The sequence below is a fragment of the Talpa occidentalis genome, unplaced genomic scaffold (genome assembly GCF_014898055.3).
Source record: "Talpa occidentalis isolate TD23 unplaced genomic scaffold, MPIMG_talOcc4v2.1 talOcc4.13, whole genome shotgun sequence".
NCBI lineage: Eukaryota > Metazoa > Chordata > Mammalia > Eulipotyphla > Talpidae > Talpa > Talpa occidentalis.
In genome coordinates, this window is record NW_023601322.1 from 96,565,474 (window position 1) to 96,579,140 (window position 13,667).

General features: G+C 42.0%; 1 long non-coding RNA gene across 1 annotated transcript in view; it reads right to left on the bottom strand.

The window, feature by feature from the left end:
• The window catches only part of LOC119243636 (uncharacterized), a 71,294-nt gene extending 57,920 nt beyond the window's left edge, over window positions 1-13,374 (bottom strand). Inside the window, exons 1-3 of the long non-coding RNA XR_008551554.1 lie at window positions 13,353-13,374; window positions 12,855-12,967; window positions 1,669-1,811 (exon numbers count right to left, since the gene is read on the bottom strand). This is a non-coding gene — a long non-coding RNA (uncharacterized LOC119243636). The remainder of the gene's footprint in view (window positions 1-1,668; window positions 1,812-12,854; window positions 12,968-13,352) is intronic.
• Between the last annotated feature and the right edge of the window lie 293 nt (window positions 13,375-13,667).

Here is a 13,667-nt window from a genome sequence, read left to right on the forward strand (position 1 = left end):
GCATTCAGTCTGTAATCGCCTAGGGGAATAGAATTAGTATTTGGGTAAAACTTAGGTCTTGATAATTAGCACAAGAGTCTGCTTACTAATATTCAAAAGGTCTGAGGGGATCCAGGCTTGAGTCAGAATAAAGACAAATGCTGTGAATAAGACCCAAGGCAGGGACAGGCTGAATGCCAGAGTTCAAAAAGCAAAACTGTTGAGGTCTGAGCAGTGTGTCATACAGTAGCCTGGACTGGCCTGCCACACCCTTGGGATTAAACTTCTTGTGCCCAGGAGTGAGGGTTTGGATGGCAACTGTGAATGGTTTGGATGGAAGGCTAGAGAACAAACAACATCACTTACCATTATATTTATAGCCCATTTACCCATATGGTCATACCCTATGCTTATAAATTTCCTCATTTTCTTGACTTCTACAAGAGAAAAACAGTGCAACCAGTACACCAGCTGTTGTTATCTAGTCACTAAATTCCTGGTTGCTCATTAATGGAGAGGTATAATTTAGATTGGCAAAGACTCAAAAGAAAATTCTCACTGGAATGGCACATATTAAAAAAACTAGCAACAACAAATGTTGGCAAGGATGTGGAGAAAAAGGAACTCTCCTGTACTGTGGGTGGGAGTGCAAACTGGTCCAACCACTATGGAGAGCTGTGCTGAGATTTCTGGACCTACTAAACATAGAGCTTCCATATGATCCAGCAATTCCACTCCTAGGTATTTACCCAAAGGACACAGAAACATCCATTCCAAAGAGCACCTGCACCCCTATGTTTATAGCAGCACTGTTTACAATAGCTAAGCTTTGGAAACAACCCAAATGCCCAAAAATAGATGACTGGATCAAGAAGATGTGGTACATATATACCATGGAATATTACTCAGCATTCAAAAAAGATAAACACATGCAATTTGCAGCAACATGGATGGCGCTGGAAGGGATCATGCTCAGCGAAATAAGCCAGAAAGAAAAAGAAAAATACCCAATGGCCTCACTCATAGCAGGAATCTAGAAAACTTAAATAAGGGACCAGGAAAATGAATAACTATAAGAAAGTGAAAATCAAAATCAACAAAAAACTATGAACCAGAGACACTCTGTGGGGGGTGGGGGGCAGGGAGGGGAGGGATTGGGGTCAAAATAAGGGGATTACAATTGTATGGGGAATATAAAAATAAAATTTATTTTAAAAAAAGAAAATTCTCACTGGATTTTATGGACAGGGAAGCAATAATGAAAGTTAGCAATTATTGAGTACCTGCTGTATACCAGAGAGTGTCCACAGCATTTTATATATATTATCTTTTTTAATTGTCACAACTACCTTGAAACTTAGAGGGAAATGCTTACAGAGAGGAGGGGAAGGGCCCGGTTTCAAGGCCTAGGTTAGTCTAACTTTTGACTTTATGCAGCGTTACCCTGTCATCTATATTTAACTACCAGGTACATATTATAGAAGCTTTTTGAAATTTCAATGAATGGACCTGTAAGTCTGCCTGAAGCAATGCTTACCCAGAAGAGATTTTCCCTAACTACACAGCAAGACCCTGTTTTTTCATCAGTATCATAGCTGTCACATATCCACAGGAGTAGAGGTGGTGGGAGATTTTTCTCATGGAAGTTCTGGTCAAAGAATGGGCAGAGACATCCACAAGACACAGTACCTGTGCAGGAGAATGGTGAGCATCATTCTCAGAGCTGCTGGCTTCAACCATTCCCATGCCCACATGACAGGGGCCAGCTTCCCTTTCACAATTTCCTCTGGAAAGTTATCAGGATTACTCTCTTCTTTTCTTTCCCTGCGAGTCTACAAAAAATAAGAGTCCAGTGTTTCTCTTTTTGGGAGAACAAGGAGTGATGAACCTTCATCTCTGCAAGGTCAGAATCTGCACACAGAAGCACATGTTAAATACCTACAGGAACAATGTCTAAATGTTGAAAGTGTTATTGGTGAAGACTTATTGTCTATATTTTGCTTTATAGAAAAACAGAGTTAAAATGAGTGTGAGAGTGTGTATGTTTCAAGACCTAAAATTCACTATCCCAAGCAGAAGGGATGTAAACTGCATTTATGTAGCACTTCCCATCAGACTGAGAGCATGAACCACTCAGGACGAAGGATAACGTGGAGGACTGATGGGAACCGTGGTGAACTGAAGAAATTAAGCCCTCCCCAAGGAGCCAGCTCTACTTTGCTCCAGCTGATGGTTGCCAGTTGGCAATAAGGACAGTTGCCAGATCTTCTGAGCTTTCACAGGATGGAAATCCAGATTTTTTAACATGGTAAATCTCCTATTTTTAAAACACTGTGTGGGCCAAAGCAAACACGTTTGTGGGCTGAATTCAATCTGTGGCCTACCATTTCGAGACCTTTGATTTATAATCCTCACAAAACATGACATTTCTGTTCCAATTTGTGATCTCAAGGCTTGTTTCTTGCAAACTAAGTTCATTTTCTGCACTTCACCTTCCTTTTTTCACTCTTTTACTATTTATACACATCTGACCCCTTCCCCCAAGACTACAAACTCTTCAAGACACAAGTTGCATCTTCTTCAATTTTTTTTGTCTTTTTATGGTTGCTGTAGTGCTTTAAATAGAACACACTCAGTAAATGCTGGTTAAACAAATGTTTGCTAAATGATGCATATTCAAACCTAGTCAGAGGAAACCTGGATTCCATTCACTAAAACTTAATTTGTGAAAAAATTATCTACTTCTACTTTTATAATTCAGACCAACTTCTTTGCAAAATAAACTAAAATATGCGTATGAAACATCTTATTAAGAGCAACAAAAACCTAAGAAGACAGTGAGGAATTACTTTAGAAGGACAGGGAGAGAGAAAGGGCATACGTTTGTCAACTAAGTCCTTTATCCTGTGGGCAGCTGCCACCCATTAGGAGGTGATGGAGATGAGAAAGATGCAGATGTGGAGAAAAAGACAGAAATAGGGATTTCCCCCCCCCCACCACCACCCGCTGCAACTCCCTCATCTCTTTCCACATCTTCACTGCCTCTGCAGTATGTTGGGTGTTACAGGGACAAGAGCACAAGTTTACAAATATCTGAGGTCAAGTTGACTTAACTCTCTATTCTGCTTCCTTCTCTTGTAATACACTCTGAGAAGGCAAATCATAAATGAAATGATTCTTGAACTTGTGGTCAAAAGGCCTGTAGAGCAGAATGCTCTGAGCTGGAGCCTGAGGCACTGGCATTCTGATTCTCTGGGTCTGACTTTTTGCGAGCCCCAATTTGTCTTCCTCCAGCTTGTTCTCTTCCTACAGAATGAAAGGCCCATGGAGGTAAGAGTAAGTGCCCACACAGTGCTGGTTCTGTATAGCTAAGGCTGCTGGGCAGTGGAATTTCCTACCAAATGGTGCTAAAGCCCATTCTCCAGTCCTTACAGTTTTCTTCCCTATGCCCATCCTCCAAAGACCATACCTTGCCATTAGGCTATGCATGTCTAGGTTTGGCAGGGGTGAGGTGGAGGAGTGGAGAGGGGGGTGGAGTGGTACAGTGTGTGTATGTGTTAGGTGGGAGTAGACAGTTTTACTGTGAGGTTGGGTACCCACAAGACCCCTCAAGATGTTGTATTATAGGATTCAAAGAGGGTTACTGGAAGGTCATTCTAGGAACTTAGTGGAGCTGAGACTGTGTAAGGTACCCTGACTTGTTGCGATGATAACACTGTAAGACTTGGATTTCCAAATCAGAGAATGTACCTATTCAAGTGTAATAGCTGCCTGGAAAACTTAATAAAAGAAGTGATTAAAATTTATACCTTGATTGGATCTTTGCCCAGAGCGCACTGTGCCATAGGCAGACCCAGAGCCCCAGGCCACACTCTATCCACTTGCAAGTATTTCAATTTAATATTAATTTCTAAGAATTTATCTAATCATGTGTCTTAGATCCAGACACATTAGTGGCAAGGGTGAGAACATGTATATCATGTTAGCCATGAGCTAAATATTCCCTGTTAATTATAGCAACATGTCAAAAAGTGAAGCCTCATATATTCTCTGTGATGTCAACACACTTTTCAGAAACAAGAACTTTTGTTTTTAAGAATATCTGTGTAGGACCTCCCTGGTGGCACAGGCAGGTGAGCGCCGCACTGTGAAGCTGTCTGCAGCCTCTGCAGTGCGGGTTCGATCCCAGCTGGCCGGGGAGAGTCCCACAAGGTGAGCAGACCTCGCCTGTCTCACCCGCTGCTCCCCTCAGCAGTGAATTTCTTCAGTCTGCCTGTTCTGTTCCCTGCTCTGTCTCTGGTGAATCCTCTCACCCTCCTGCACATCTGGCCTGTACCCTGGTTCTTGTATAAAAATAAATAAAATCTGGGCCTCCCCGGTGGTGCAGCGGTTGAGTGCTGGGTTGCGAAGCTGTCCACAGCCTCTGCAGCGCTGGTTTGATCCCCAGCTGCTCCCCGGCCACTGGAGGAGGGTCCCACATGGCAGGCAGACTTCTCCTGCCACCCGCTGCTCCCCTCAGCAGTGTACTTCAGTCCTTCTGCCTGCTCTGCTCCCCGCTCTGGTTCTGGTGAATTCTCTTACCCTCCCGCGCTTCTGACTGTTCCCAGTGCTTGTATAAAAAAAATAAATAAAAAATCTATCTTTAAAAAAAAAAATCTTAAAAAAAAAAAGAATATTTGTGTAGGGGGCCTCTCTGGTGGTGCAGGCAGTTGAGTGCAGCACTGTGAAGCTGCTGCTCACCTCAGCAGTGTATTTCAGTCCATCTGCTTGTTCTTTTCCCTGCTCTGTCTCTGGTGAATAATCTCAACCCCCCGCACATCTGGCCTGTACCCCTGTTCTTGTATGAATAAATAAATCTTTTAAAAAAAGAATATTTGTGTAGGACAATGAGATACCATCTTACACCAGTGAGAATGGCACATATTAAAAAAACTAGCAACAACAAATGTTGGCGAGGATGTAGAGAAAAACGAACTCTCCTGAACTGCTGGTGGGAGTGCAAACTGGTGAGCTGTGCGGAGATTCCTCAATCTGCTAAAGATGGAGCTTCCTTATGATCCAGCAATTCCACAACTAGGTATTTACCCAAAGGACACAGAAACATTAATTCAAAAGGGCACCTGCACCCCTATGTTTATAGCAGCACTATTTATAATAGATAAGCTATGGAAACAACCCACATGCCCAAAAATAGATGACTGATCAAGAAGATGTGGTACATATACACAATGGACTATTACTCAGCAATCAAAAAAAAAAAAAAAAAAACTCATGCAATTTGCAGCAACATGGATGGAGCTGAAAGGGATCATGCTCAGTGAAATAAGCCAGAAAGAAAAAGAAAAATACCAGATGGTCTCCCTCATAGCAGGAATTTAGAAAACCTAAATAAGGGCCCAGGAAAAAGACTAATTATAATAGGGTAAAAATCAAAATCAACAAGCAACTATAAACCAGAGACACACAGGGCAGGGAGAAGAGAAGGGAGTAGGATCAAAACAAGGGCGGTGGGAATTGTATAGGGACTATAATCAAGATGAAAATGCATACATTGTGCAAAAAATGAAAAATGATGTAAAAATATATAAAATATAAATAACAGAAAAAAATAAATAAAATATGCAAGTAAAAAAAATATGTGTGTAGGAATACTGGACATCATGAGAAGCACTTCAGATACAAGTGTGAGGCAGGTTCTTCTGGTGTGGTTTCTTAATTAGGAACCCCAAGCTCATCAATTCAGGTAGGTTACTATACAAGATCTATGTACTAAACAGACAAGTTGCCTGCCCGATGTCAAGCCAAGCTATGATAATGGAACAGGTGTAGGATAACTGCTGTAGTCACTCCATGTCAACGTGGGGGACAATATCACTGTCCACAGAACTTCTGAAATTCAGATTCGGTCTGAGGACAATTTCTTCCTCCATGGTTCCTGGCACTGCTTTCTTATCCCTGGGTTCTGTGTTCTAAATTAGTTTTCCATGGAAGATATCCTGTGTTTGCAGCATCAGTTTTCTCATCTTATTTTCTACATAGAAGATATCTTCTCCATTTGTACTATCTCTATCCCTTTCAGTTTAAGCTGATATAGGACTCAAAAGTTGTTGCCACTGCACACTAAAGGGCTGATGTTTTGGTCAATTGAACTTTTTTTAAAAGTTTGTTGCTCTTATAAATGTTAATGGATTTGTTCCACTGAGATGGTCACACTCTACTTTGGATTGCTACTGAGATTACGAGGGACAGCATCCTTATGCTCTTAGAAGCATGATTGATACTTTGAGACTGTAACAAAACAGATTATCTGTTTTTCTGATTCTCTCTGGATTTGATTTTGTGCAAAAGTCATTTCTTAGTATAGCCATGTACATTTATAACTTTTCAGTCCACACCAGACCACGCATGTGACAATGGTCCCTATATGTATCCTAGACGTAGAGTAGGCTTGTGTGAATATATGCTATGAGACAGCAATGAAATTGTCAAATAACCTATTTCTCAGAACATATACCAGTTGTTACGTGACACACAACGGTGTGTATCAATTGTCATCTGGAGAATCTGGGACTCTTCAATACCAAGACTTTCTTTCTTCTTTTTGCTTAAGACTCATTCTTTTAGCTAATCTCTCTCCTTTTATATTTTACTACATACAACAAGAAGAAATGTGTTGACACCTTCAATATTCTGAGTGGAATTTTCCTAACTAAGTCACAAAATTCATTAAGCACATTTTTCTACTTCCCATGTAATACAGGCAATGGTGTTGAAATGTCTGCCACTTCATAGTCTTTTCCTGGAGTTTCCAGGGACATATTCGCACTTTCCATTATGCCTCCGCTGAAGTCTCCTACACCACCATTAGGCAGGTAGTATCTAGGTTCTCAGACTTTCACCGTTATTCCCTTCAAAAATCTTTTCATGTAAGGTTTGATATGTTCAGTTTTACTGAGAGTACCAAACAGTTTTCCAAAGAGCTTGCATTAGTTTACATGATACCCAGAAATGTGTGAGAGTTTCACAGTATTAGTTTTATTGTCTGTCTCTTTCATTTTAGCCATTCTGGTAGGGGAAATGGTATAACATTTCTGGTAGGGGAAATGGTTTTGCAAAGAGCTTGCATTAGTTTATATGATACCTAGAAATGTGTGAGAGTTTCACAGTATTAGTTTTATTGTCTGTCTCTTTCATTTTAGCCATTCTGGTAGGGGAAATGGTATAATATGGTGGTTTCAATGTATATTTTTCTGATTACTTATGAGGTTGAACACCATTTGAAAATAGTGCTTTTGGCTATTTTTAGCTTTTCTTTTGTAAAAGAGCTTATTCAAGCTTTTGCTTACACTTTTTTATTGGGTCATCTTACTTTTATCTTTGCTCTGTAAGACTTTTTAATATATTCTAGGTAATAATCCTTTTTCAAATTCTACAGTTTGCAAATCTCTTCCCATTCTATGACTTGCCTTTTCACTTATTTTAAGCTGTTTCCTTCTTTTTTAATAAGCAGCAACTTTTAATTTAATATATTCCAAATTATCAATCATTTCCTCTAATGTTAGTACTTTAGATGTCTTACTTAGAGCCTGCCTGAAGCTAAGGTCATGAAGATAGTCTACTATATTGTCTTCTAAATGCTTTATATGATTACCTCTTATATTTAGGTTTATAAACCATCTCCTTTTAATTATTTATCCATTCTATATTGAAATAACTCAATTTTATTTATTAAATGTTAATATACATTTATCCCAGTAAATGAATGACAAAATCCATCTTTTCCTTACTACTGTGCAGTGTCATTCCTCTCCTCCTCACATTAATGCTTATATATGTGTGGCTTTCTTGTGTGCCTTTACTCTGTTTCTTTGGTTTAACTTCTGTTTCTGCAGCAGTATCAAACTGTGCTGATTCCTATATCTCCTAACATATTTTAATATCTGACAGATCTGAATCTTCCTTTTGTTCTTCATAAAAGGTATCTCAGCAAATATACCATTTCTAAATGAAAAAAAATTACATTTATTTTAATAAAATATTTTAAATACCTTAATTTTAAATTATAAGCCTTACTTGAATCAAGTTCTTTATCTTTTGAAATGTGTATACAAAATCAAAACCTTATACATTTTCTTAGAAGCTTGGTTCATGTAGCAAAACCTGGAAATGATACAAATGTCCACCAACAAGTGAATGGTATAAACAAGTAGTGGTATACAATGTAATATTACTCCTCAGGAAAAATAAACAAATTAGCATTACATATATACTATGATGGATAAATCTCAAAAACATTATGTTGAGCAAAGGAAGCCAGACACATGGTGTGTGCTTCTATTTATATAAAGTCATAGAACAGTCAAGACTAATCTAAAATGACATAAAACACATCAAATGATTGCCTGCGGTAGGGAATTCTTCAAATCATACAATAGCTGAAAGATAGCTATTCTATTTTTAGAAACAGAGATAGGACTGAAGTCATGTCTAGGATGTACAGGTGCTCCACAATTTTGCTCTTCAGTGTCTACGGATAAGTATGCTGATAGTTTTAAAGTGATACTAATAATATCACCAATAAGAGCTAAAATTTATATTGTATTTATTATCTACCAGACATTGCAATAGTTTATACATATTCCATTTACTCACTGCAAAGGACTTAATAGGTGAGTATTATTACCTTTGTTTTATAATGAGAAAACTGAGGCACAGAAAAGTTGAAAAATTTACCCACAGTCACACAGACATTAAATGACTGAATTATGAATCCAGGTAGTCTGGCCTTAGAGTCTGTGCTGTTGACCATGAGCTGCATCAAGACTGAAAACACGTTCTGTCTACACAGCATAACAATAAAAGGTTGATTTAGCAAGATCAGCAAAAAGTTGACTCGTTAGAATTAGCAAAGGCAAATTTTGGGAAAAATTCATTAAGTGGAGTTATTATCATTTAAGGTTTGAGGAAAAAATTATAACATCTCTCCAATTAAAACAAAACCAGAAAGAAACAGAAAACTGACTGCAGAAAGGAGTGGGATTTTGGAGGGCCTGTTATCCACACTACTGGATTCAGCCAGTTGTACGCCCCTTGCTTAAACAGGTTTGTGTAAACGGGATCAGTTCCTTCATCTGTCTGAAAGGGAATTTTTCAGTCTGTCACTAAGAGCCAAAATCTTTTTTTCTGTTACTCTGCTCCTAAAGATGTTTGTAATTAGTTTGTGATTTACTGAAATTTTCCTGGTTGTGGGAAAATTTGAGATCTACCGTCCCAACAAATTTTAAGTGTACAATAGTGTCATGACTGTAGGTGCAAAACTGTACATATTCGTAGAACTTAGTCGTCTTGCTTAACTGAAAATTGATGCCTGTTGATTGTGAATTCCCATTTTCCCTCCCATAGTCCTTGGCAACCACCATTCCATTTGTTCCACTGGTTGGCAGGATTTCCTGCGATTTTGAGTGAGTAGTGTTCCATTTATGCATATACCACATTTTCTGTATTCATTCATCTGTTGATGGACACTTGTTTCCACTGCTTGGCTATTGTGAATAATGCAATGAACATGAGAGTGCAGATATCTTTTTTAGATCCTGACTTCAATTCTTTTGGATTAACACCCAGAAGTAGGTAAGTGGAGTGCATAGGACAACTGTCCTCAATTTTTTCCAAGACTCTCCATACTGTTTTCCCATAGTGGCTGCACCACTTTACAGTCCCACTGACAGAGAGTAAGGTTTTCTACTTTTCCACATCCTCACCACTATTTGTTTCCTTTTTTCTCCTCGGTAATAACTATCCTGACATTGTGACCATTCTTGTCTCCACGATTCTTTCACACCGTGCCTCCAGGTATGTGAGAGCTTTTCTCATGTGAGAACTGCCTTTCTTAAGGTCACTTCACTGCCTACCCCATTCCATTTGGGAAACTCTGTATGTTAAAAGATGTCTCCCTGGTGCATATTCTCATCTGAAATTTATGAAGCAGTGTGCTCAGTGCCACACAGCAAATATTATACCATTTTCCTTCTTAAGTATTTAGTGGACACAATGAATGGTCGTGGTGTATAAAGGTGGCCACAAATCCTCTCATACATTTGCTTCTGTTTAATAAAGGTGGTGGTGGATTCTGGTTAAAATATGTTTTTAGAAAAGAAACTAGCCTCCAATATCAATGGTGCTAAAAATTATTATCAAACATAATTTCCTGTCATGTTATTATATCTAAAATCAGCTAGCTTGATTACCCCAGCTATGTACTTGGTCTGACCTGTCTAAACATACATATGACATCAACATTTTGTGTAATGTGTTACTTTATCTCTATGTATCTCTCTCCCATTGATCAGCCTCTTAGAGGCATATAGGATTAGTGAATGCCTTTAAAATAAAAAGGAACACTTCTACATACTCTCTTTACCTTTTTTTCTCCCAGTCTCTTTTTTCCCCTCACCCAAATTCCCTGCCATGGCTCTCTGTCTATATCTGTATTTCTGGGGCAAAAGATTAATAAGAGAGGGCCTCCCCAGTGGCTCAGCGGACAGAGCGCAGCGCCATGAAGCTGTCTGCAGCCTCTGCAGCACGGGTTTGATTCGCGGCCGGCCAGGGGGATACCCACATATAGCACAGCAGACCTCTCCTGTCTCGCCCGCTGCTCCCCTAGCAGTGTTTTCAGTTGTCTGCCTGTTCTGCTCCCTACTTTGCCTCTGGTGAATTCTCTCACCCTTCCACGCCTCTGGCCTGTACCCCAGTTCTTGTATAAATAAAATAAATAGTAAAAAAAAAGATTAATAAGAGAAGTGCTAGCAGTAATGTGGAGACCTGGAGCAGGATGCTTGCTAGGCCAGCACTGGTAGGTTGGAAAGGGAGTGGCTATACAGGTTGGCGAGTTTATTGTTTTCTAGTTCACCAATGGGGATATCAAAGAAATAGAACACACTTTATTTACTTTAATATGTCTCAATAGAGGACACCTAAATTTTACAAGACATGGGAGAAACCCTCTCCAATTTGTTTCTAATGGGTTTATTAGTAAAATGGGAAAGAATAGACATCTGAGACAGGGGTTGTTATTACAGGGCCTGCTGAAATCACAGGGCATTAAGGTATTTCTAATGGCACTCAGGATGCTGTAGCAGGTAAATATGGGTATCTTGTGATTGTTATTCTATCAGTTTCCTGCTGCTATAATAAAATACCATAATCTCCATGACTGACATAACACAAACTTATAATTCTGATGGTCAGAAGTCCTAAAATCAAAGGGTTTGTTTTTGGTAAGGCTGCACTTTCTCTGAAGGTCTAGGGGAGAAGTTGTTTCTTGACCATTGTAGCTTTTAGAGACTGTCCATATCCTGTAGTTTCCATCTTCAAAGCCAGTGTTCACATCACTGAGCTCTGTATCTGTGGTTACAGCTCCTCTCACTATGAGACCCAGACTCCCAGTTACAATGACCATTACAGTTTACCTTGGGCCCACCCACATATTTGAAGAACATCCCCCCATTTCAAGATCTTAATCACATCTGCAAATCCATTTAAACAAGGTTGCATTCTCCATTTACAGGTTTTGGGGATTAGAACATGGACATCTATGTTCTAAATATGTTCTACACAGGATCTATTATTCTTGTACTCTCATACCTGTCTTACAGCAGGTATGCCATTTACTACTGCTTGCCGCTTACTACTATTGAATACTCTTGGGTTCTTGGGTTGCTTGGGGCCAGCTAGACTGCACTGTTTTTACTTTTTTGAATTCTTCTCCAAATAGGATCCAAAAGAACAACTGTGCTCTGATCAATCTACAGAACTACACAGGTTAATCCCCAGAGCGTTTTTGATTGATGCACACTCTGTGCTTGATGCAGAGAACCTACTGGTTTTAAAAATTTCAGTGCTAATGATGGGTACATTTCGGAGGTATTCTTCTCACCTAGGAAATAAAGCAAAATGAATCCTCTGGATCAAGACTCTAAGTCCACAAAATTCCAATCTATTTCTGACCATGACCTGACAGTTCTGGGAGCTGACAAGAGTTGTAAATGCACCTTTTAATGGCCAGTTTCCACAAAGCATGATATAAGAACACCGAATCATCCAAATTATATCGGCGGCCTGCCGCTAGCATCAGTCACCAAAGAAAACTGCCTTCCCACTGAAATTTTATGAAAGCAGTGCGCCAGGTAAAATTCTTCATTCTATTAGTCTGCATGCTTTCATTAGAGAAACAGAAGTGCAAAGTGTGAGGGGAAAGGTGAGCAAGGAGGTAGGTGAGATGACAGACACCAGGTAGTGGCACATGATTTCCGTCCTGATGACAAGAGGATGTGTTGTTGGAGCTTAGAGGGATGAAGACAGGAGGGCAAGGGGGAAACCCAGGGCTATGACTGGGCATTCTGGCTAGGGGTGTTCTGGCTTGGTGGGTGGAGCTGCAGTCCTGAGATGGGACGTGGGAAGAAAAGCAGGGCTGGGAGGCAGGATACATCCAAGTAAGTGTTGCTATGGGACAGTCAACCTGAGGCGGCCAATAGCAGTTGGCTCCCTGAGGCTCAGGAGAAGACTTGGGTTGAGGGCCACCCCTGGTGGCACAGGTGGTTGAGCGCAGCGCTGTGAAGCTGTCCGCAGCCTCTGCAACAGGTTCGATCCCGGTCTGCCTGGCGAGAAGCCCACATGGCGCAGCAGACCTCTCCTGTCTCACCTGCTGCTCCCCTCAGCAGTGTATTTCTTCAGTCTGCCTGTTCTGTTCCCCGCTCTGTCTCTGGTGAATCCTCTCGCCCTCCCGCACATCTGGCCTGTACCCCGGTTCTTGTATGCATGAATAAATAAATCTTAAAAAAAGAAGACTTGGGTTGCAACTCAGATGCATGACTTACCCGCGTGAGGCTGGAAACAGAGGTCAGCTGGGAACAGGGCAGAGAGTGTGATGAGGAGATGGCCACACCAGGCCTGAGGAGGCCCAGCCCCCCGAGAACGGGCAGAGGAAGGCCTGCAAGGACACCCAGGAGTGGCTTCAGAGGTGGAAAATCAGAAAGAGCTGGGGTGCTAATCCCTGGGGCCCCCCCATCTCTTCAGACACCTCGCAGTCGGGACCAGGGCGGGCAGGAGAGTCAGATAAGGGGGTTGACCTCGCCGTCACCTCAGGTAAGGGCTGACCTCACCCTTCAGTCCTCTCCTCAGCCCTGAGGCACGTGTGTCCCAAAACGCACCCGTTTCCACTCGCGCCAAAGTGGGCGCCGGGAAACGCGTTAGCCCCGGGCTGCACGAGGACCTCCCGAGGAGGAGCCGCCGCGGCACCGCCAGCCCCCGGGAGCTGGGGCAGCGGAGAGAAACTCCGGGGGGCCGTCGGCAGCGAGGGGCGCGGGGACACGTACCTCAGGCCGCGCGCCCTCCGCCGCGGGGTGTGTGGGGAGCGCGCGGGGGCGCGACCGGCTCCCGCCGCCGCCTTCGAGCGGAGAGCCACAGCGCCCGAGCCCGCGGCCGCCCTTCTCCCGCCTGGAGGCCATTTCTCCACAGCCGACCGGGGCAGGAGGGGGCGCCGGGCCGAGCGTCCCCGTCAGACTCGCGCCTTCCCTGCGGCTGACCCCGCGGCGCCCCCCGCGCGGGCGGGAGAAGCGGCCTGAGGGAAGGCTGAGGTAACGGGGCGCGGGGGGCGGGGTCGCCGCCCGCCCGCCCAATCACCGCGGCCG